The following is a 24,780-nucleotide window of genomic DNA, read 5'->3' as shown; positions in this document are numbered from 1 at the left end:
TACTAGTCACTTCATTGGCTTGTGCTGTGGATGTTGGTATTTTGCTTAACTTGTTGAACTTCAACCAAGAACAGAGAAGAATATTATGCTTCAATATGGTGATTGTTGTGGGTTTAGCGTAGGATTATGGGAAGCAGGCTGTTTTCGTTTTCGATGGCATACCGTATTGGCTTTTGAGATAGATCAGTATCGGGCAGGGTAGGGTAAGCGCGTCGTTAGTGGTGTTTGAGTAGCGCAATGATTGAGTGACAGAATAAGGTATATAGATTTATAAAATGCGGGCAATAGTCATTCGTATCATCTATGGCAATAAGGTTTAGTACAAACTTGGAGTTGTGTTCCCAGATTTGCCGGTATCCTTGAGGAACACCCACACAGATGAACATCAGTGACTTTGAGGTCAGGCTGATTCAAGTAGGAGCACAGGGCTAACGTGTGTCTTGCACAGCTTGAATAACATTAAGATCAGAGCTGTTCGAACTTCACCAAGTTTATTGCAAGGTATCTACAGACTCTATTTTACAGCTCGTCCAACAATCACTCAGTAAGTAGACGTGTAGAGTGTATCAAAGTGCAGCGCCATCATTAGTAGAGGTCTGCAGGGTGTCATTATTGGGTTTTTGGAATCCTAGGTAGTATGGTAGCATGGTGGCTGAAGCACTGAGGTGGTATTGATGCTGGTTGAAGCACTGAGGTGTTATTGATGGTGGCTGAAGCACTGAGCTGTTATTGATGCTGGTTGAAGCACTGAGGTGTTATTGATGGTGGCTGAAGCACTGAGGTGTTATTGATGGTGGCTGAAGCACTGAGGTGTTATTGATGGTGGCTGAAGCACTGAGGTGTTATTGATGGTGGCTGAAGCACTGAGCTGTTATTGATGCTGGTTGAAGCACTGAGGTGTTATTGATGGTGGCTGAAGCACTGAGGTGTTATTGATGGTGGCTTAAGCACTGAGGTGTTGTTGATTAGCATTGATTCGCCGAATGCAAGCAACATCATAGCATGACTGGCTGTGGCATGCGTATAACAGTTGGAATAAAATACGAGTTATGATGTGGATCTGTACTTTTCACCGGTAGTAGTGCATGGATGTGAGAGCAACATGTAAGATAAAGGAGCATTTAAACAGCAGATGCGAAGCACACTACTGGGGTTTTACACCCAGAAATAACCAGATCATGTTGAGGCTTAAGTTACAGATCAACCCTTGTACATTGTTATGTTTTCTTTTTTTAAATTTCCCCTGCAGAAGGGACTACGTGCATTGGGCTTGAAGATTGAGATTGCTTTATTGTTTTGTGTAAAGATTTTGCATACACAAAGGAGATTGTGTTTGCAATCTGTTATTTAATTTTATTTAAATGTATTTAATTTTAATTTATTTAATTTTATGTACACCCATGAATGTTAATGAATTACAAGAAGAATTATGAAACAATTCAGAGAATAAATAAGGGCATCTAGCATGATGATACTGATGCAATTTGTGTAATATTGTGATATATTACAATGTATAGTGCACACTATATTCAAGTTAAACCACTTGACAATTCAAAGGGTCATATACTGGCCATATCACTGCGTGAAGGGCCACCACTTTTGAACTTTCTTGTCATTAATGTGGGTCCCATTCTTTGAGAGCTGGATTGCAATCAAACTCTTGGTAATGGCATTGTTAAGACAACTTCATGGCCCTACATTCTAGCACTTCCCCCATCAAGGCTGACATATTTTACATTTCAGTCGTTGACGACTGCAGACCTGCCCCCTATCATGCCGGACATATACGTGAGGGAAGCTCACTCAAGGTTTTTCCAACTTTAGTAGGAGAAGGAAGCTATTTACATATTGTCCTGAACATATGGATGCCAGACAGAAACTCTTACAAATGTTTACATTATTGTTTTGAAAGTAAAAACGAAGGGCCTAATTAACGACAGCCCAGCAAGCCTTCCTGATGCACTGCCATGCGTCAAAGGAAAAGGGCAGGGATGTGCTGCATCTACAAGATGCAGCCCATTACTGTTCTTTTTCTCGGCGCTGGTGCACAATGGGCTGCCATGCCCCAACGCAGGCACCCTTGTGCCATGGTGCAAGGGTGTCTGCATTGCAGGTGTCACTAAGGCTGTTTATGTGTGCTCTAGAATGCAGCCCACAAAGAAAAAGCAAAAAAGGAGAAGGAATAAAGGCACTTCCGCTTGTTGCTCCTCCCTTATGCCTCCCCTCGGGAGTTGTAGGAATCTGACGCATTCCCAAGTTCATGAAACTTGGTTAATCTGGGAATGAGTCAGGTTCCATGGATGTTGCGTGGAAATACCCACTGCAACACCCATGAAATGCCCCTTTCATGCAGGGTAATGCGCGACATGAGGCTATGCAAAGCTATACGGGGTGGTTTTACAAAGCTGTATAAATATGGGCAGGCACACTGCGCCGCTGGTGCGTCCTAAAAAAGTGATGCTGCGGTGGCGCAATGGGGCTGTAAATAAAACCCAAACTGTTGTGTAAGCACATGATGGTGATCAGATCAGTACTTTACTTTCACTGTGCACTAACAGTAAAAGTTACATTTGTGCCAAAAAAGACTATAGCTGCATTAAAACGATTTATGAAAGAGTCAATTATGCTTTTTTTACCAACTTAGCTGAACTCGTTTCCATGGAAGTATCAAATCAAAGGTGTGCTAATTCAAGGTATGCTTTGTGTAAACCTGAATACGGGTAGATGAAAGGCATAACTCACGCACAGTAGCTATATGCCAATGAATGGCATGACTGTAGGTAACCCTGTGACTCGTGGGATGCTGAGACTTCAGGGGAGGGCAGGGAGACCAATGGGTTTCAGTTCTTGCTCCATAGGCAGCAGTCCTCTCTATCCTTATTTCCTTGGCATCCCTTAATTATGTCTTCCCTTCTTTTGTTGCCATCTCCAAAGGACCCCTTTTGGGTCCACATGGACCCAGGGTGATGCTTTTCAGGTATGGAACTGGCTTGGTGCTTGTGCTGCTTCAGTAAGGGTTGTTTTTTGGCTCCCACAGAGGTTTTTGTGGATTTTCATAGTGCCGAGAAGTGAGCTATCAATGCTGTCAGGGCACATAAGCATCCGCCTGTTTGTTGATTCCACCACTCCAAATGCCCATCTCACAGAGGTTTGTAAAATCAGGTCCTACACAAAAAACACTATTTTAATAAATGAAAACTCGAACGAAACAAGAGAGAAAAATAAAGATGCCCACTTTCGCTAATGGAGGTGAGTGGTTAAGCGATAATTCAATAAAACAATTCTGACGAGTACGTTTATGCTGGAGCCAAAATGTGCACATAAGCAGGATATTAACTTAATTCATGTTTCCCCCCTGAGGCGGAAGCCGGGGGATTAGCCTTCTATTACAATGATTTTAAAACTGTTATTATCTTAATTTGTGTCGTGAATTGTTGTTTTTTAATTTAATAGCTGCACTCTCGTGACCTGCCTCCTGTCACGCTCTAACCCCGATCCTCCGCGCACACGACTAGGTGTGGACGCCCCTAGAGATAGGGTTGCAGCCGCCATCTTGAGCGGAGGAAAGGGTTGCGGTAGAGCTGTTGGACGCCTCCCGCCCTCCCAGGATACAAATTCAGCCGGAAAGCGCAGCGCGCTGACTTAATTCATGTTTCTCCCCTGAGGCGGAAGCCGGGGGATTAGCTTGCTATTACATCGATTTTAAAACTGTTATTATCCTAATTTGCGTCGTGAATTGTTTTTTTTTAATTTAATAGCTGCACTCTCGTGACCTGCCTCCTGTCACGCTCGAACCCTGATCCTTGGCGCACATGACTAGGTGTGGACGCCCCCGGAGATAGGGTTGCAGCCGCCATCTTGAGCGGAGGAAAGAGTTGCGGTCTAGCTGTTGGACGACTCCCGCCCTCCCCGGATACAAATACAGCCGGAAAGCGCAGCACGCTGACTTAATTCATGTTTCTCCCCTGAGGCGGAAGCCGGGGGATTAGCCTGCTATTACATTGATTTTAAAACTGTTATTATCCTCATTTGCGTCGTGAACTGTTGTTTTTTAATTTAATAGCTGCACTCTCATGACCTGCCTTCTGCCACGCTCGAACTCCGATCCTCGGCGCACACGACTAGATTTTGACTCCCCCGGAGATAGGGTTGCAGCCGCCATCTTGAGCGGAGGAAAGGGTTGCGGTCCAGCTGTTGGACGCCTCCCGCCCTCCCAGGATACAAATACAGCCGTAAAGCGCAGCGCGCTGACTTAATTCATGTTTCTCCCCTGAGGCGGAAGCCGGGGGATTAGCCTGCTATTACATTGATTTTAAAACTGTTATTATCCTAATTTGCATCGTGAATTGTTGTTTTTTAATTTAATAGCTGCTCTCTCGTGACCTGCCTCCTGTCACGCTCGAACCCCGATCCTCGGCGCACACAACTAGGTGTGGGCGCCCTCGGAGATAGGGTTGCAGCCGCCATCTTGAGCGGAGGAAAGGGTTGCGGTCCAGCTGTTGGACGCCTCCCACCCTCCTCATGACCGGATATAAGGACAATGTTATCTCGTCAGCGCAGCGGGTGGGCGCAGTGGGCGCGCCGGCGGCGCGCCGAAGGCACGCCAAAGGCAAACCCGTCTGCGCCCGTCCGTGCCGGGACGGGGCCTAGGGCCACGACCCCTGAAAGAACCCAGGTCTGTATCCCCTACTCTAAGGCGGAATTATTCCAACACCGACCTCCTTCAGTTAGTAATTGTTTAATGCATGACCCAGATTTTATTCCCTCATTGACTGTTATCATCTGTCCTCATTGTAAATCCACCCTCCCTTTTATTACAAACAACGTTATGTCTAGTAAAAAGAGCACCAAAAGAAACATTAATATCTCGATGGCACTTATTAATGCTCGCTCACTAGTAAAACATCGACAGGAGATATCAGACCTCATCAAGGATAGGAATCTAGACATATTGTTTGTCACAGAGACCTGGATGGATAGTGCCTCAGATCCTGATTTAGTGGTTGCAGTTCCCACAGGATACAAGGTCTATCGACAGGACAGACAGAGAAAGAAAGGTGGTGGTCTGGCAATAATTGCCCGTAATAATTTTATAGTGACAATGTCTCCCATCCCGTCATCAACTTGTGAAGCAATTCTTTTTACCATCTTGCTGACTCCTTCGCATAATTTCAAAGGAGTGCTCCTGTATAGACCACCTGGAACACGCACCGATTTTCTCTCTGACCTGAACTCAATGCTTGAATCGTTAGCAACTGAGGATTCCTACACTGTTTTAGGTGACTTCAACTTTCACCTAGATAAACAAGACAATAACAAAACACTTGTATTATTGTCAGACATGGAAGCACTAGGACTTTCCCAATTAGTTTCCTCTCCCACACATGAGGCTGGTCATACTCTGGACGGCATATTCTCTAATTTTAACAGGATTCTTGTACAAGTTGTCCTCCCGCTCCCTTGGTCTGATCATTATGTCATTCTTTGTTCTATTTCCATTAAAGACGCTCCAATAGACAGACCACCTGATCCTTGTCGCACACCTTTTAAAGCGTGGAAGGACCTCGACAATGTAGACTTTAGAGCATTACTGAACAGCACATGCCCGGTGATTTCATTAGACCCAAATATAGCCATGAATCAATTCTCAGATTGGCTATGCAATGCTATAAAGGCTCTGGTACCTTACAAAGTTATATCCAGGAATAGGACAGTCCCCTCTGCGCCTTGGTTCTCGGAAGAACTCAGGAAACAAAAAAAAACTTGTAGGAATGCCGAGAGACTATGGCGAAAAAGCTACGATCAAGAAAGTAAATCCCATTACAAGGAAACACTCGCTAATTATAAAAAAATTATCATTACTGCAAAAAGGCAGTTCTTTAGTGATCACATAGAAAAGGCTAAGAACTCCAGTAAACAACTCTATGACGTAGTGAAGGAACTAGTAGGGAAAACCCCTGACTTGGCTCCCCCCCCTTCTCAATTTTTCTGTGACGCATTGGCCAACTTCTTTTACACAAACGTTAACGATATTTATCTGGCCTTTTCCTCCAAGGACAGAGCCATTACACATCTTGCCTGTACGACACCCACTGTTTGTTCCCTAACTCACTTTAAAGAAATGACAGAGCAACTAATTTTGGACATTATCAACACCATAAAACAGGATCTGCATTAGATCCATGTCCACCAAAAAAATTTCCACCGGTTATGGACCTATTAACTCGTGTAGTCACGCAAATATGCAATGCCATTTTTAAATCAGAGATCTTTCCTAATGCTTTGAAAAACACTCTTCTAAAGCCTCTTTGAAAAAAACAACATTTTGCTAAAGATGATTTAAAAAACTATCGACCTATAGCCAGCCTCCCATTTTTGACTAAGGTGGTAGAGAAAGCCATGAATCACCAGCTGTCGGAGTATATCGAAGATCATTGCCTGCTGGAAAATACCCAGTTTGGGTTCTGAAAATTTCACGGCACTGAAACGGCCCTAAACAAAGCCGCTGATGACATTAGAATCATCAGAGATCAGGGAGGAATGGCAGTCCTTGTACTGCTGGACCTATCTGCCGTTTTCGACACGGTCGATCATTCCATTCTAATCGACCGTGTCGGAAAGATGGGAATCCAACAGGGAGCAAAGAACCTACTTCCTTCTTTCTTATCCGGAAGGACTCAGGCAGTCACTTTAGGTCATTTCAAATCAAATGAGCTTTCTCTACCTTGTGGGGTGCCTCAAGGCTCATCCCTAAGTCCGACACTTTTTAACATTTATGTGTCGGACCTAGCTAAAGTCATCAAGCAATATGGGATGGGCTCTACCTCCTACGCAGATGACACTCAGCTAGTTCTCGCCATTAATAACGACTGAGAAGAGGTGGTGGAACGCTTTCAGGAAGGCATGCTGGCGATTGGGAATTGGATGTCCTCCGGCTCCCTTAAACTTAACTCCCAAAAGACCGAGGTTGTCATCCTCGGAAAACTCTCCACTTGCTGTTCTCCTGCCTGGTGGCCTTCAGCCTTTGGAACTTTGCCCAACCCTGTCCCAAGGGTCAGGAATTTAGGAGTGGTATTTGATGAAAATCTTAACTTTTTTGCTCACGCTAATCAAATAGCAGCAACTGCTTTTCATAAGCTAAAACTCATCAAAAAAATCACTCCGTTTCTACCCGACAGCGCAGGTAAAACCCTGGTAAGTACACTCGTACTATCCTCACTCGATTACTGCAATGGCCTGTTTGCCAACGCACAAACCCGGGTTGTTACCAAAATGCAATCAGTACAGAACGCTGCGGCAAGACTGCTATCCTGGACCCCCAAATTTAAACCAATTGCCCAAAACATTCAGAATCTTCACTGGTTAACAATCAAAAATCGAATAAAATTCAAGACATTGTGCCTTGTAGCACTACATAATTTAGGTCCACGGTTTCTCAGGAACCAGATAACACCGTACTGTCCCACAAGACAACTGAGATCAGTTACTTTGCACCAATTACTAGTTCCTCGTACTAAAACAGTTTCCTGGGGAGACAGATGGTTCACAGTTACCGCAACTAGACTCTGGAACTCTCTTTCTCTGTCAATTAGGATGAGACATACTCTTTTTTCTTTTCGGAAAAGTTTAAAGACCTGGCTGTTTAACCAGTAACCATGCCGGGATCCAATATCAGGAGAGTAATGAATCGAGTTTTTAGCGCCAAGACGCCCTCGGGCATTCGTTCGTGCTCTACAAATTTCATAAATAAATAAATATATTTAGCATATTTTTAACATTAAGGACATAGCAACCTTTATATTCTGCCTTAATAATGCCGGCATGTCAGGAGCTTTAGTGTGACATTTTTTGAGGAGAGATCCCTGCTTCTTTGGAGAACACTAGAAGTTTAACCATTTTTAATTTTAATAAAGTGATCCTGGATTATAGCTGGAGAGAAAGGAATCCATTAGGATGAATTGTTGTCTTAGCCAGTGTCAGGGTTTTCTGTCACTCTTCATGTTTTAGGCAGTTTAGAAACCACTTTAAGAGAGAATTTTATGTACTTAGAGCCTCATTTGTGAGGAACTGGCGTAGGGTAGCACTGCAAGGCTTCTTGTGTCCTGCCTACGCCAATCTGAAAGTGCAGGAAATATAGTGGATTCCTATCGTTTCGCACTGTGCTGGTGTACAGTTAGCTGCCTAGCATCAACGCAGGCGGCCTTCCATCATGGTGCAAGCGAAACTCGTTACACCTGCTTTGGGGAGGGATAATGATTTGGCACTGCCCCAAGTTTATTAGATTAGGTGAATCCGGGGTAGAGTGGAAATCCATGGGAGCTGCATGGGAAAACCCACTGAAACACCCATGGAATGCCTTCTTGATGCAGAGTGTGGCAAGGAAGTGAATTGCACTGCTTTGTCTCACTCCATATCCTTGAGGCCTTGCAAAGTCCTGCAGGATGGCTTTGCGTTGCCTCATAGATATCATTGAGAGGCTTGCGCCGCCGGAGCATCAAAAAAGTGATGGTGGCCCAAGCCTCCTAAAAAAATCCCTAACTATTTAACAAACTGATCTTATGCAACATGCAGACTCTTTGTTTCAAAGACAAGGCTGAGATAGAACTTTGTCTCTACTACTCGAACAAGTGAATTGATGAAACATTTGTGCAGTTGGTTTGAGGGGTGAGACAGGCCAAGAATAGTGGCTGTAGGGGTTGTGGTCTAGCAGTTCATGCTAGGGCCAATAGCCAGAAGATGGTCTGCCAAATGGTGGGATTGCTGATGTCCCAAACTTCTCTCTTCGACAAAAGCCTCCAGTGTAGGTGAAACATCCATGTTCTTCCTTGACATCCTGCTGCCAACCCAGCACAAACTCACCAATGCAGCATTCTGGCGTCAGGAGCACAAGATCTCGGTGAATATTTTGATGGCTATAAAAGCCGGCTTCCTTTCCGATGACTGGTGCTTCCCATCTGGGGGCCTGATTCAATAAGGTCAATTTACTATTCTTTTGATATTCACAATCTATGAATTAATAGTAGATTTTAGCCGGGGATGGGGAACTCTGCACCTATAAAGATAGGCCCCTCCAGTCTTTACAAGCGCAGTGTTCTATCCCCCCATGCATCCCCTCATTGTAGAATCTCCGCAGACGTAAATTTACTATTAACTTTGAGTTTGTAAGTAGTAAAAAAATAATAGACCAACACAAAAGTGTAAGTTTACCTTTCTGAATCACACCTTGGGAGTCTTCAGCAGTGACCCTGCAAGAGTTGGGTGTGGCTTCCAGATGGTGTTGCCAGCTAGACAGTGGCTTTTACATTGCGGCCCATACAAAAATCAGGAAAATCTCGTAAAGCTGGTATTTTTCCTTATTTTTTAAAGCTCTCTTTATGATGGATCTACAGCTGCATAAATGATCACTCGCTGATTATTAAGGTAAGGAAAGACAGAAAGGCAGTGTTAAAAATGAATACAGATGAATTAATATAAAGTACTATCTAAGTATAATTTCCAGGTCTTTCCAAAATCTTGAAACTTGAACAGGATATTTCTCTGGGAGTGGTGGAAACCCTACTTCTGGAGTCCACCCTACTGCAGATCCCATGTGCAAGGAAGAAATAGAGCTGGTGTGGAGAAGGATAAAGGAATGGAGGTATGTGAATTTGCACTGTTTATTGCCACAATCTTTATGCGTTTGTTAAAATATCTTAAGTAGATTAGAACACTCTCATGAACCTGCATATGGGATTGGCTTCTCTGTGAAAATGATGACTTTTGCAAGAAAAAGATAAGCAAGCTATGTACTTTAACAGAAAATGCTCTCAAGACACGTGTACCGACTAACACTCACGAGAAAGGCGGGAAAGTCTGAGCTACTATTAAGTTAGAGAGTCCAAGAACTCTGAAAGCCTCCATGTCTGATAAAGGTTTCCCAGTCACAGGCTTGGAAGATGTTGGGTAGAGTCTTTTGGCTGATTGCCACTGGTGTACCGAGACTTGAGGAGGCCACCAATCACTGGACCAAGCCAAGAATTCTCAGACCAGGGGCCTAAAGTCTGTGCACAGCGTTGTAGGGGGCCCCTGAAGTTTGGGGGCCCACCAGCTCAGCAGGGGTTAATGTTACGCCACTGCTGATGGAAAGCTATCTTCGTGCAGACCTTGAAGGAAGTGTATGCGTGCCAGACAAGAATCACAAAGTAGCCTGGGGCACAATTCAAGCACATGACTGGCGGCGTTGACACAAGTATTCGGGTGCAGAAATGGAAGGAGTTTCGGGTTCACGACTTTGCTACTTGCGCACGTACTTTGTGATTCGGAAAAAAGAGCATTGGTGACATGCCTTGGATTGAAGTGCATCATGTGCAGAACAGGTTTGGCATGTTCGTTGAGAGCAAGTTTTTATCTGATTTCTGGGAATGAAGCCCTTACAGCGCAGTCATAGGTATTGTGCATATTGTATTGTTTTGTGTACATGATCCTGGTGATAATTATGACAGGCTTCCTGTTGAAAGACCTGCAAAGCGCAGCAGGACCCATAATTTTGGCCTTAGAAAGGGGAAGATACTCAGGAGCCAATTATCAGAGACGCAAGAGTGATGGTTTGGAGGTGAGGGTCCAGTAATGTGTGCTGTCTGTACTACCATTGCAAAATAACTTGACTTCTAAAATGCTCTACAGTGGCATTCATATGTAAGAGGTATCCCCAATTTACATTATCAAACACTTTTCCAAAATTATTGCGGTGGGGGTCATTCTTTTTTTAGTACGGTTTAAAATGCTTATATTATCCTTCATGTACCTTCCCTTCACTAACTTACTTTTGGTTGGATGAGGAAATAATTGCATAATCCCACTTAGCCCCCTTGATTGCTAAGGCTTTACCTACCCCCGCACCTCTACCCTCAATGCTGAGCCTCTTGTGATGTTTGGAACAGTCCACACACAAGCCCCCATAACATTTATTTCACAAAGACCAAAATGTTCTCTCCTTTATAATGGTTGTGAACCCCTGCCCTGAGCGCCCCAACTGTACGGGGAACATCCTTTTCAACGCAACTTTTACCACGCAGTGCCTTTACGACGCAACTATTACAACGCATGTCATTACAACGCATTGCGCTGGGGGGCGCTCTAGGATAGGGAATAGATTTAATTTACTATCCAACACCTTCCCTACTATCCACGGGGACTGGAGTTGGAATAGTAAATTAAACTATTCACTATCCAGCACCCTTTAACGCTATGCGTTGTAACAGCATGCGTTGTAAAAACTGCGATGTAAAGGCATGAGTGGTAAAAGCATGCGTTGTAATGTCATACATCCCAACTGTACTGATGTCTGGATCCCTAATGCTGATTTGTGTTGCCATAGGTAACCAAAGATCATCCATGTGCTCCATGACACAAGTCTATCTCAGGGATTGCAGTCTTGTTGGACGGGGAGGGGCACCCAAAGCTCTACCCTCATAGTGGTGAAAGGCCGCTGACTTCACCAGGAGTTAAGCAACATGAGCGTTGTGGTGGCAGCAAACCGTGGTGATCAGTAGGTGTGAAAATTTCCTTTTTCTATGTGTCACTGCAGTGTGGCATCCAGGCTCACTCATTCAAAGTTCTGCTGCTGTGTGCTTTACTCTCTCATGGCCTACATCAGTTTGGTGTGTAGTGCTGCACAGTGCATGTGTGGTGTGCATGTGCTGGATGTAGATGTGCCTATGCATGGTATAATACAAGACTAATGTGGAACTAATGAATGTGTGTATGTAATGCATGCGCTGGGTGCATATGTGTTGATTGATCAGCTTTGAAGTCCCTCCTGCTTTGATAGACTGCTTTTTGGTAGAAGAGGGGTCAAAGGAGTGGGCCTGCAAAATGAAGCAGACCCCCAACCTAAACTTCAAAGACCAGACTCTAAATCACAGGTAGTGTCGGGAAAGAAACTTTAAGAAAGGAAGCTTGAGACCCCAAGCATTGTCAACTGTCAAGCAGCCAGTCGGGTGTGCAAGGAGAAGAAGTCCTGAAAGATTTTTGCCTGTGACCAGGAGAGGGGGCCAAGGCCTCAATCAATCAATCAATCAATCAATCAGGGACTTATGAAGTGTGACTACTCACCTGTGAGGGTCTCACCGCACTGAGGGGGCTGAGTCTGCGATTCAGTCATAGAACCAGGTCTTGAGGTCCCTCCCGAATTGCAGAAGCGATGGTGATTGCCTGAGGTATCGTCAGGAACAGAATGATCTTCCTCCAGCTATGGTCTTGCAGATCCATGGGACGGTGGCCAGGGCCAGTTGGGCGGCACAAAGATGTCTGGTAGATGCTGGAGGAGGTTGCTGGATCTGCGGTTTAGTTGAAGAGCCGGGTCTTTAGGTTCTTTCTGAATTGCGGCAGTGTTGGTGATTGCCTCAGGTGCAGAGGCAGGGAGTTCCATGTCTTCGCAGCAAGGTAGGAGAGGGATCTTCCTCCAACCTTGGTCTTGTGGATCCATGGGACGGTGGCCAGGGCCAGTTGGGTGGAGCGAAGATGTCTGGTGGGGCTGTGGAAGAAGAGGCAGTGGTTGATGCGGTGGTTGAGGTATGAAGATCCGGCTGGTGGTTGCAACATGGAATGTTCAGAATGAGTCTGGCAGAAGCAATCTGGATGGTCTTCACTGTCTTTTGGAGTTACTGGGTGGTTCCGATGTAGAGTGCGTTGCAGTAGTCGAGCCTGCTGCTAATGAGCACATGGGTGACCGTTTTCCTGGACTCGGTGTGGATCCACTTGAAGATTTTATGAAGTAGGCAGAGCATGTGGAAGCAGGATGAGTGATGACATTGATTTGCCCATTCATTGAGAGCGAGGAGTCCAGGATGATACATGGTCCATTGGTGTGGGGGATTCCAACCCCTGCTGGCCACCCTGAGTCGTCCTTTACAGAGGGGGAGATGCGCAGGATGAGGACTTCTGTCTTGTCTGAGTTAGCTTAAGGCAGCTGTCCCTCATCAGGTGGCAAATGCCTTCATCCCGTCATGGAAATTGCTCTTGGTGGCTGGGGGTTCGTTTCTGTGGGAGAGAATCAGCTGGGTGTCATCAGCAGAGGAGACGATGTTAAGTCTGTGGCTTCCTATGATGGCTGCAAGGGGGGCCATGTAGATGTTGAAGAGGTGGTGGCTCAGAGAAGATCCCTGAGTCACTCACTCCACAGCTGATCTCTGTGGTTTCTGATTTGAACAGTGGAAGTCTGACTCTCTGTGTTCGACTGTTGAAGAAGGAGCGGACCCATTTGAGGACTTTGTTGTGGATGCGGCATCATGCAGTCTTGTGCAGAGTTTCTGGTGGGAGAAGGTGTTGAAGATGGCCGAGAGGTTCAAGAGGATGAGGGCTGCAGTCTCCCCTCAGTACTATAGTTGCTTCGGAAGCACGATTGGGAGAGGTCTAAGATGTTGCTTGTTTTAACTAACTCAGAGACATGGGCATTGTTGACTGTCTCGATAACTTTGGTTGGAAAGGGGAGCAGAGAGATGGATCTGTAGTTCTTGAGGTCAGTCAACAGAAGGTTTCTTCAGCAGGACGTTGATCTCTGCGTGCTTCCAGTCTTCCAGGAAAGGCGTGGCGCGGCAGAGCTTGGGAGCGATAGAGGTGCTGGCTCTGTTGAAGATGTGGTGAGGGTAGGGACCTGATGGGCTCCGGAGTGGATGCAGTTCATGGTCTTGCGGTATCGTGTGAGGTGAGGGTGTCCAGTTAGTCAAGGTTTGCTGGGGCTGGATAACTTGGGTGTGGTGGTTGTGGGTGGGTCTTGGCTGGCGAAGATGTCGTATATCTCCTTGATCTTGCAGTGGAAGAAGGTGGCGAGGTTGTCACAGAGGATTTGGGACGAGGGATGTCTGCTTTCTCTGTGCTGGTTTGGTAAGTTCTTTGACTACGGCGGCGGGTTGTTTGCTGTTGTGTATGTTGGCGTTGATGTGTTCCTTGATGGTTGCTTTCTTTATTGTTCTGATGAGGCGGTGGTGTGCGGTGATGGCCATTTGAAGGCTGTGTGGTCTGCTGCGATCTTGCTATTCCACTGTCTTTTCTTGAGCCGTCAGCAAGTGCGCCTGGACTCTTGGAAGGAAGAGGTGAACCAGCTGGCCTTCTTGGGGGGCTGTTTGCTTCAGGGTTTCTTGAGGGGGGCTAGTGTGTTGGGGCAGTTGAAGATCCGGCGGTGGAGTTTGAGTGCTGCAGTGTTGGTGTCCGTGGATGTCTTTAGTGGGGCTTTGCTAAGCTAGGTGTTGAACTGGCCTTTGGTGACCTTGTTCCAGCTTCTTCGAGGGTCACGGTAGGCGTGGTGGTGTACTGTGGGTTTGGTGAAGGAGAAATGGATGCAGTGGTGGTCGGTCCAGTGTGGCTCAGAGGTGTGGCTGACGGAGATTCTGTTGCTTGCAGAGAAAATGGGGTCAAGCATGTGCCCTGCTGAGTGGGTTGACGTTGTGACCAGTTGTTTGAGTTTAATGGTGGTGAGGTTCTCCAGTAGGGATGAGGTGTTGTGGTCTCTTTTCCAGGTGGATATTGAGATCACTGAGGAGGATGTAGTATGTTGAGGCGAGAGCATGGTGAGAGTTGAAGTTGGCCATGATGTCACTGAAAGGGGGGCGGGGTCCGGGAGATCTGTAGATGTCTATGCCGCAGAGTACGGTGTTCAGGTTGGTCTGGCTCTGGTAATAGAGGTGCTCCATGTCGGGTGAGCAGTGTTAGCTGGCTGTAAGGCTGTAGAGTCTTTGGATACAATGCCAATTCCGCCTCCCAGTAGGTTGATGAAGTTCTTGTGGATGATTTTGTATCCATTAGGGATGGCGGTTGTGATTTCCTGGAGCTGATCTGTAGTCCATCCAGGTTTTGGTGAAGAAGGTGATGTTGGGGGAGGTATAGTTGAGCAGGTCCCAGATCCGCACGGCGTGTCTTTTGAGGGATTGTGTGTTTAGTAGGATACATCTGAGGTGGTCAGGTCTGGCTCTTGAGGGTCATGCAGTGAATAAGTCTGGTGTGTAGAGAACGGCAAAAGTGCATTTGCAGGTGAACGAGCCTTGGGTGTTCTTTGGTGATGCAGGTGGAATGGCATTCAGAGTTGAGGGGGTGGAGGGTATTTTTGTCGTAGGGGTGGATGGCCCTAGAACCAGGTTCCGTGGCACTGGGCCCGGTCAAGGTGCAGACAGGCACAGATGGGCTTACCTTTGGTGCACCTTAGGTGCACCAGAGGTGCAGCCACTATTAAGTAGCATGAGGGTGAGTGCTGGATAGCTGGAATATGGGAAAAGCGGGGGAAAAAAGAAAAAAGCGGTGCTGGAGGGGGGCGGGCCACGGGGAATGAGAAGTGGCAGGGACACATCAAGGGAAAGGTGCGAACGTGAAAAAAGGAAAAAAGTGGAAAAGTGCACAGTGTGAAAGAAAGTGACACAAAAGCAGAAAAGAGGAAAGGAGGGTAAAAGAGAGCAGAAGAAGAAAGGTAGAAAGCAGAGAGACAGGGGGGAGAGCAGCAGCAGAGCAGAGATGCTCCCCACTGTACCACCAGAGATGAGGTGCACGCGGGTGCTTGTGGATGGATGAGGGCCTCGAACTCAGGACCTGGAAGGGTCAGGGGGCAACAGCTACCAGGTGGAGCTGTTTGACGAGAGAAGCTACCTACTTGCAAGCTCAGTAAGGTTGCTCCTTTACCACGCAGTGGCCGCCATTAAGTAGAATGAGGGAGAGGGCTGAACAGCTGGGAGGTGGGAAAAGCAGGAAGCAGGAAAGCAGTGCTGGAGAGGGCAGGACCGCGGAGGACGAGCAGCAGCGGGAACAAGGCGAGGAAAAGGTGAAAAAGTTTAAAGAAGTGAAAAAATGCAGACAGTGAAAGAAAGTAACGGAAAAGCAGAAAAATACAGAAAGAGAAAGAAAAGCAGAAAAGATGAAAGGAGGAAAAAAGAGATCAGAGGAGAAAAGGCAGAAAGCAGTGAGCCAGAGCACAGAGTAGCAGCAGGGCAGAGTGGCTCCCCACTGGGCCACTAGGGATGAGGCGAAGCCTGGTGCCTGCATGTGGAGGAGGGCCTTGAACTGGGGAACTGGAAGAGTCAGGGGGCAACAGCTAACAGGCAGAGCTGTGCAGCAAGAGAAGCTACCTACTGCTAATCTTCCTGCTGGGAGACACCTGCCATGAATCCTGGAAGACCAGCACATGTATGCTTGTCAAAACCAGTGATCCCTGTGAGGAATAGGAGTGTGTCAGAGAGAAGGAGGTTAAACGGGGAATCCTGCCAACAGCATTCCCTTAGCAAGGTGAGAGAAGACTGCTGCAGCAGCTGTTGCCCATATGCAGGGAAAGCCGTTGATCATAATATACCAGAGGATGTCCACCATGAAGTGAACTGTAATTATTGTTGTGCCAAACTGGTCATCATCCATGTCCATTGAGGAACTGGAAGCCCCAGAAGGGGCACCATGAAGATATTTCTGTTCTGAGGCACTCATAGCCCTGTGCTGTGGTTAGCCAGCAACCCCGTATGCCAGGAGGGGCTGCAATGAGGAAATCTGCTGTGCTGATCAGGTTGAAGCTCATGTGTATGGGAGAGACGGTGACCCTATATGCCAAAGGAGGACACTTGGACCAAGCAGGATGTGTGACTCCTGCAGACCTGCACCATGACTGAGGGCCAGTGTTAAGACCTTCACACTACTCCCCCACTTTCTATGGAGTGGGCCAAAAGAACTTACCCTGCTTGGAAGAACTGCAAAGAAACTTTGATTACTGCGACTACAGGACTGGGTGTGAGGAACCTGAGGGCTTCCGAGCCCAGTCTGCCTGGGATATGTGTAGAAAACTTACCAGAGGCAGCCACTGCAATGCCTATGGCCTTGGAAGTTGACCACTCAGAAACTCCAGTCACTCCAATCCTGCAGGTGCTGGTAAGACTGATTTCGGACCAGTCAGCCCCAGGGAACCTTGCTTCCTTCGGCACTGGAACACTTTTGACTTTAGATACAGAGTTGAAGTGAAATTTCTGAGACTCAGACTACTAGAAGGCTTCGCCTGAATGTCTCCTATAGTGAATGTTTAATAACCACTATCGCTAAAGGAAGGAGGTAGTGGGACTCAGGGAACTGCTCAAAGAAACACTAGAGGTCTGACGTTAGAGGGCTGTGACAGTTGTTAGTAAATATCGTACTTCCCTTTGTGTTGACAGCTGTATAATAAAATGTTTTGTATTTGGCTGAACAATCATTAATTGCTGCTGGGCCTATTTTGAGTTGTGAGCCTATGTTCACTCCCTGTATCCATAACTATTAAACTATGGCCACTAGGAGAATAGACCTTCGCCTGGGCCGGAAGGGTAGAGAGGAATTTCTATAGGAGATACGTCTTCCCAAATCAAACTTAAATCAAACAGAGGTATCCGACCTCGAATGGAGGCAGTTGGGCATCAATCTAAACTCCTAGGGCACCAAATGCTCAAGTGTGGGAAAGGCAGCAATTCCTTTTTGTTATATAACCCTCACACACTCTAGTAGTGTCAAGCTTCATCATCAGGTTCACCCTGACTCCTAAAGGTCAGAGTGGGCTCAACCATATTTCAAGGAGCACTTAAGAGAAAAAGGCCTAGGGGTTTCTAAAGATTAAAAGTCCTCCTACGACTCCAGGTATCCCTTTATCAGCGGAGTTGTAGAGGATGTCAAAACTAGAAAAAAGGGGGGTCAAAATGAGTTTATGATCCTATGACTTTGATACAAGCATGTTTCAGCACTTAAGAATGTCTCAATTGGGTTCTGGACTTTCTTCAGGGCAAATAGGTTTCCTTCCCTGGTGTTATTGACTAGGAGTTTTGAATCCACAGTGTTTCATATCCATCCGTAAAAGAAACATCCATCTGCATAGTTGATCACAAACCACACAAAGTATGTTGGAGTATAAACACACTATAGCACTCATCCCAAATGGAATTTATGGGTGTTAGGTGCAGCGTGGATTGTTCAAGTTCAAGTTCAAAATAACTTTATTCGGATTTCAAGAATCCATAAAAGCACAGTAAAACATTTTACAGAAAGGTAATAAAATCCATATATGAAAAAGAATATTAGACAGTTCATTTGATACACCATTTACAATACATCAATTGATTTAGCAAGCTTTACATAGCGAGTTAAAAATTCAGGGGGTGGACATCATCTTGCGGGCTCGGGTGGCGATTTTCAAGAAAGTGCAAGTGTTAAAAACGAATTCTTCATTTCCTAAAGAAAGCAGCATCTGATGGGCTTTGTCAAAGAGAACAGGTCTCTGTTTAATAAAAAAAAGGAGTTAAAAACTACTTCACATATTTTAGGTAATAATTACAAAAAAACAAGAAATGCAAATCAATCAATCAATCAATCAGTGGGTCTAAAGCGCGCTACTCACCCGTGAGGGTCTCAAGGCGCTAGGGGGAGGGGAGATTCGCTGCTCCGTGTCACTTGAAGAGCCAGGTCTTGAGGTCTTTCCTGAAGGTTTCCAGGTTAGGGGAGCGTCTGATGCTCAAAGGAAGCATGTTCCATGTCTTCGTCGCGATGAAGGAGAAAGCCCTCCCGCCTGTTCTGGTACTACGGATGCGAGGGACTTCTGCCAGGGTGGGGTTCTTTGACCGGAGGTTTCTTTCAGGCACGGGGAAGGAGAGTCGTTCGTTGAGGTATGTTGGGCCGGCATCGTTGAGGCTCTTGTATGCGTGGGTGAGGAGCTTGAAAGTGATCTTATCTTCCACGGGCAGCCAGTGGAGTGTGCGGAGGTGTGGGGTCATGTGTTCGCGACGGTGCGCACCCAGCACTAGTCTGGTGGCGGCGTTCTGGATGGTTTGTAGTTTGTGGATCAGGGATTTGTTAGTCCAGCGTAAAGTGCCCTGCCGTAGTCCAGTCTGCTGGTGACAAGTGCGAGGGTGACGGTCTGCCTGCAGTCCACGGAGATCCACTTGAAAGTCTTACGGAGGATGCGAAAACAGTTGAAGGTGGTGGAGGCCTCAGAGTTAATTTGGGGACACATGGAGAGGGAGGAGTCGAGGATGATGCCTAGGGTTCGAGCGTGGTCAGTGGGGTGGGCGGCGTGCCAAGGGAGGCGGGCCACCAGGTGTGGTCCCAGGCTGACTGCAGGGTCCAAAGATGAGAATCTTGGTCTTGTCAGAGTTCAGTTTCAGGCAGTTGTCCTTCATCCATTCAGCCACGTTCCTCATTCCTTCTTGGAAATTGCGTCTGGTGTCCTCGGGGTTATGTGTGAGGGAGAGGATAAGCTGTGTGTCATCAGCGTAGGAGACAATGTTGAGTCCGTGTCGACGTACGATGGCGGCGAGAGGGGTCATGTATATGTTGACGAGTGTCGGGCTCAGAGATGACCCCTGGGGTGCCCCACAGATGACGTTGGTGGGTTTGGAGAGGAACGGTGAGAGTCTGATCCTTTGAGTTCGGCCGGTCAGGAAGGATCTGATCCAGTCGAGGGCGTTGTCCTGGACACCGGCATCGTAGAGTCTGGATGCCAGCGTGTGATGCGAGACAGTGTCGAAGGCCGCTGAGAGGTCCAGTAGGAGGAGGGCTGCGGTCTGTCCCTGGTCCAGTAGCCGGCGGATGTCATCGGTGGAGGCGAGGAGGGCGGTCTTGGTGCTGTGGTTCTTGCGGAAGCTGGACTGACAGGCATCCAGGATCGAGTTTGCTTCGATGAAGGTGGTTAGTTGGGTGTTGATGAGTCTCTTTGTGACTTTGGCCTGGAAAGGCAGGAGGGAGATGGGTCGATAGTTCTTCAGATCTGAAGGGTCGGCTGTGGGCTTCTTGAGGAGGGGCTTCACCTCGGCCCTTTTCCAGATGCTGGGGAAGATGGCAGTTTCGAAGGAGGAGGTGATGGTCCGGTGTAGCTCGGGTGCTATGGTGGCAGCTGCCCTGTGGAATACGTGGGGAGGGCAGGGGTCCGTAGGGTCTCCGGGGTGGGTTTTACGCATGGTTGTAGTGATGACTTCTGTGGTAGAGGGGCCCCAGGAATTGACGGTACAGTTACCTGTGTTGACGGTTGGGGCCGTGATTGTATATAATCAATCAATCAATCAATCAATCAATCAAGAAATTTGTATAGCGCGCTACTCACCCGGAGGGTCTCAAGGTGCTTGTATATATCTGTTTACTGAAATTGTCGTAGATGTTTCTGATCTTCTGATGGAAGAATGTGCTCAGTTTGTTGCAGAGTTCCTGGGAGGGTGTGATGTCTGTGGACTCGCAGGGGGGCTTCGTGAATTCCTTCATGACGCTGAACAGTTCCTTGGCGTTTGAGGTGTTGCTTAAGACCTTTTCCCGGATGAAAGTCCGTTTGGTGTTTCTCAAAAGCTGGTGGTAGGTCTTTAAGGCAGTTCTGTGGGCATCGAGGGTATCTGTGTTTTTCAAGCGGCACCAGGATTTCTCAAGACGTCTGCAGGTTCGCTGGGCTTCTTGTAGTTCCGTGGTGAACCAGGCGGCTTTCTGCTGGTGCTGTTTGGTGGGGTGTCGGAGGGGTGCGAGTTTATCTGTGCAGCCGGTGATCAGCTGAGTCATTGTGGTTGGCCGAGCCCGAGGGAGGGGCTAGGAGGAGGGCAGAGGTTAACAGGTCTTCTGTGACTTTGCTCCAGTTCCTCCGTGGGGGGCGAGGTGGAGGCTTGGGTGCGCGGTAGGTCTGGTAGGTGAAATGGACGCAGTGGTGGTCCGTCCAAGAGGGTTCAGTGGTGCGACTGAAACTGATGTTGGTCCCTCCCGCGAAGACAGGGTCAAGGGTGTGTCCTGCTCTGTGGGTGGTGGTGCTGACCAGTTGCTTCAGCCCGAGGTTGGCGAGGTTGTCAAGGAGGGCGATGGAGTCGTGGTCGTCCAGGTGGTCGAGGTGGAAGTTGAGGTCCCTGAGTAGGATGTAGTTTAGGGAGGCGATAGCTTGGGGTGCTTCGAGTTCGGTGATGGTCCTGGCGGCGCGGGTCCACGGTCCAGGTGGTCGGTATATGAGGGTGCCGCGTAGGGTGGAGGTGGCACTGGACTGGAGCTGGAAGTGGAGATGCTCTGTGTTGGTGTCAGGGTCATCGGAGCTGGAGGTGGTGAATAGGAGGTGGGTCTTGTGGATGATGGCGAGGTCCCCCCAGGTTCTGCGCGGACGGTCTTTTCTCAGGATCTTGTATCCGTTGTAGATGGCTGTGGCGAGGTCGGGGCTGGAGGACGGGTTGGTCCAGGTTTCAGTGAAGAAGGCGACGTCAGGTGAGACGGTGTCGAGCAGGTCCCAGATTTCTAAGGCATGGCGGTGTATGGAGCATATGTTTAGGAGGATGCTAGAGAAGAGATCGGCGGTGCGTGCCTCCAGTGGGCTCTCGGTGGCAATTGGGGGGCGATCAGTTTGTACGCTCACCCCGTCATAGGGGCATAGTGTGTATTCAAGGTTGGGCTGATAGCCAAGAGGTCAAGTCAAGTCAAGTCAAGTCATAGCATTTATATAGCGCACTACATACCCAGAGGGTTTCAAGGCGCTTAGGAAGGGGAGGAGGATTATTTGTCAAATATCCACGTTTTAAGCTGCTTTCTGAACGCTAGGTGATTCTGGGTGAGGCGAAGGTAATCGGGGAGAGAGTTCCATGTTTTGGCAGCCAGGTATGAGAAGGATCTGCCTCCCATGGTGGTCTTGTTGATGCGAGGTACAGTGGCGAAGGCTTGGCTGGAGGAGCAAAGTTGGCGGGAAGGGGTATAAAAGGACAGTCGAGAGTTGAGGCATTCTGGTCCGATGTTGTAGAGTGATTTGTGTGCGTGGGTAAGCAGTCTAAAAGTGATCCTCTTATTGACGGGTAGCCAGTGGAGGTCTTTAAGGTGACCAGAGATGTGTTCGTTGCGTGGGATGTCTAATATGAGCCTAGCTGAGGCATTTTGGATTCGTTGTAGTTTCTTCTGGAGTTTTGCGGTAGTACCTGCGTAGAGGGTGTTTCCGTAGTCCAGTCGGCTCGTGACCAGAGCGTGGGTGACTGTTTTCCTTGTTTCGGAGGGGATCCAGCGAAATGTTTTTCTGAGCATGCGAAGAATGTTAAAGCAGGAAGAGGATACGGCGCTGACTTGTCTGTTCATAGAGAGTGAAGAATCCAGGATGACGCCTAGGTTCCGTGCGTGGTCTGTCGGGATGGGTGCTTTTCCGAGGGCCTCCGGCCACCAAGAGTCGTCCCATGCAGAGGGGGATTTGCCTAAGATGAGGACTTCTGTTTTGTCTGAGTTCAGTTTCAGACGGCTTTGTTTCATCCATTCAGCGACTTCTTTCATTCCCTCGTGTAGGTTAGTTTTGGCGGTGCTGGGGTCCTTGGTGAGGGATAGGATCAGTTGAGTGTCATCCGCGTAGGAGATGATGTTGAGGTTGTGTTGGCGGGCGATGGCCGCGAGGGGGCTCATGTATACGTTGAAGAGGGTGGGACTGAGTGAGGATCCTTGAGGTACGCCGCAGATGATTTCAGAGGCCTCGGACTTGAATGGTGGGAGGCGAACTCTCTGGGTTCTTCCGGTGAGGAACGAGGTGATCCATTCCAGTGCCTTTCCTTGGATTCCGATATTTTTGAGGCGTTGTAAAAGGGTGCTGTGGCAGACTGTGTCGAAGGCTGCAGAGAGGTCGAGGAGGATGAGGGCGACTGTGTCTCCATTGTCCAGTAGAGTTCGAATGTCGTCTGTTGCTGCGATGAGGGCGGTCTCAGTGCTGTGTTTGGCTCGGAAGCCAGATTGTGAGGGGTCGAGTGAATGGTTGGCTTCGAGGAAGGCGGCGAGCTGGATGTTGACAGCTTTCTCGATGACTTTGCCCGGTAATGGAAGAAGTGAGATGGGGCGGTAGTTTTTGAGTTCGGTGGGGTCTGCTGTTGGTTTTTTCAGAAGGGCGGTGAGTTCAGCGTGTTTCCCGTTTTCTGGGAAGGTAGCGGAGTTGAAGGAACAGTTGATGACGTCTCGGAGGTGCGGAGCTATGACGGAGTCTGCTTTGTTAAAGATGTGGTGAGGGCATGGGTCTGTTGGGGAGCCAGAGTGGATGGAGTTCATCAGGCGGATGGTGTCCTCAGTGGAGATTGGGTTCCAGGCGTTAAGGGTGTTAACGGGGGGAAGATGGTCAGCTGATGGTAGGGTGGGTTGGCTTCCGGGTTGGTTGTCAAAGCTATTGTGTATGTCAGCAATCTTGTTGTGGAAAAAAGAGGCTAGGGAATCGCAGAGGGTTTGAGAGGGGGTGATGTCGTTGGAGTTGGCCGAGGGGTTGGAAAATTCCTTGACGATGTTGAAAAGTTCCTTGCTGTTGTGGGCGTTGTTGTCAAGTCGATCTTTGAACGCTGTTTTCTTGGCTTTTCGGATCAGTTGGTGGTGAGTACGGATGGCGCTTTTGAAGGCGTCCTTGTTGCTGGTGGATGGGTCTTTTTTCCAGGTCTTCTCAAGGGAGCGGCACAGTTTCTTGGACTTCTTGAGGTCGTCGTTGAACCATGAGGCCTTTTTGATGCCAGGTTTGTGTTGACGTTTTTTCAGTGGTGCTAAGTTGTCGGCGGTGTTGGATAACCAAAGGGAGAGGTTGGAGGCGGCTTCGTTGGCGTTAGAAGAGAGGGCTGGGGAGGTTTGAAGGAGCGATGTGGAGATCTGTTCTGTGGTGATTTTGTTCCAGTTTCTTTGTAAAGTTGGTTGGAGGTGGATGGTGGGTTTCGGTTTGTTGTAGGTGAAATGAACGCAGCTGTGGTCAGTCCAGAGGAGATCCGTAGTGTGGCTGAAGGAGACATGATTGCTGGAGGTGAAGATGGGGTCTAGAGTGTGACCTGCGATGTGGGTGGGGGAAGTGACCAGTTGTTTAAGTCCTAGGTTGGCGAGGTTGTCCAAGAGGGTGGCGGTGTTGCGGTCGTTGCTCTTTTCAAGGTGGAAGTTGAGGTCTCCCAGAAGGATGTAGTCTTTGGAGGGGAGCGCGTGTGGGGTGATGAAGTCCGTGATGTCTTCACTGAATTTTGCGCGCGGTCCTGGTGGTCTGTAGAGGAGGGTGCCTCTGAGTGTGGTCTTGGGGTCGATGTAGATCTGGAAGTGAAGGTGTTCGGAGTTGGCGAGGTTGGCGTCAGAGCTGGTTGAGATGCGGATAGTTTTCTTATGGATGATAGCGTAACACAAATTTAACAGTCTCTGCTCTCAGACAAAATAAAAGACTCATTTCCCAATAACTCACAGGCAGGGTAAGATATATTGGTTGGGGATGCCTGTAAAATTCAGTACTCATATAACTTAGTACAGAGGATTTCTTAGATTCCATGCTAAACCTTCCAGAGTTATAGAGTGCATTTTCCAACTCATTTTTATGAAGTGTGTCGGCTGTACTCGGGTCTAAAAAGAGGCTGCCTTTGTCAATACTACATAGACTGGAAGACCCTTGAGAGCCAGGGAATACCCATTCCTCTCTCACATTTGAGCCAGTCACTTATAATTTCTCTTGATAGGAACGCGGATTGATTCCTCTAGACTGAAAACCAAAATAGAGCAGGACGAGCATTATTAAAATCGCTAATAAAATTTAAGTTAAGTTCCCTATGGCAGATATATTGGGAGGTAGAGATTGGAACACCCAGCAGCTTTCTACAAAACCTATTTTCTTCCTGCTGGATGCGATGACTGTTCGCAATCCCTCATATCCCAGCCCCATACGTAGCTACAGGGATGCATTGTAATTTAAAAAAAATTAAAATGTCTAAAATAGCACCTGTTTTCTTTGGCCGGGGGAGGCTAAGAATGGAATTGATGGCCTTTGAGAACTTGCCTGTGGAGTGGTCCAAATGCCCAGTCCACGAGCCGTTCGCAGCAAAGAACATCCCAAGATAGGGAAAAGTGCCG

The sequence above is a fragment of the Lissotriton vulgaris genome, chromosome 11, assembly GCF_964263255.1.
Source record: "Lissotriton vulgaris chromosome 11, aLisVul1.2, whole genome shotgun sequence".
Taxonomy (NCBI): Eukaryota; Metazoa; Chordata; class Amphibia; order Caudata; family Salamandridae; genus Lissotriton; species Lissotriton vulgaris.
This window is presented reverse-complemented; position numbering follows the sequence as displayed.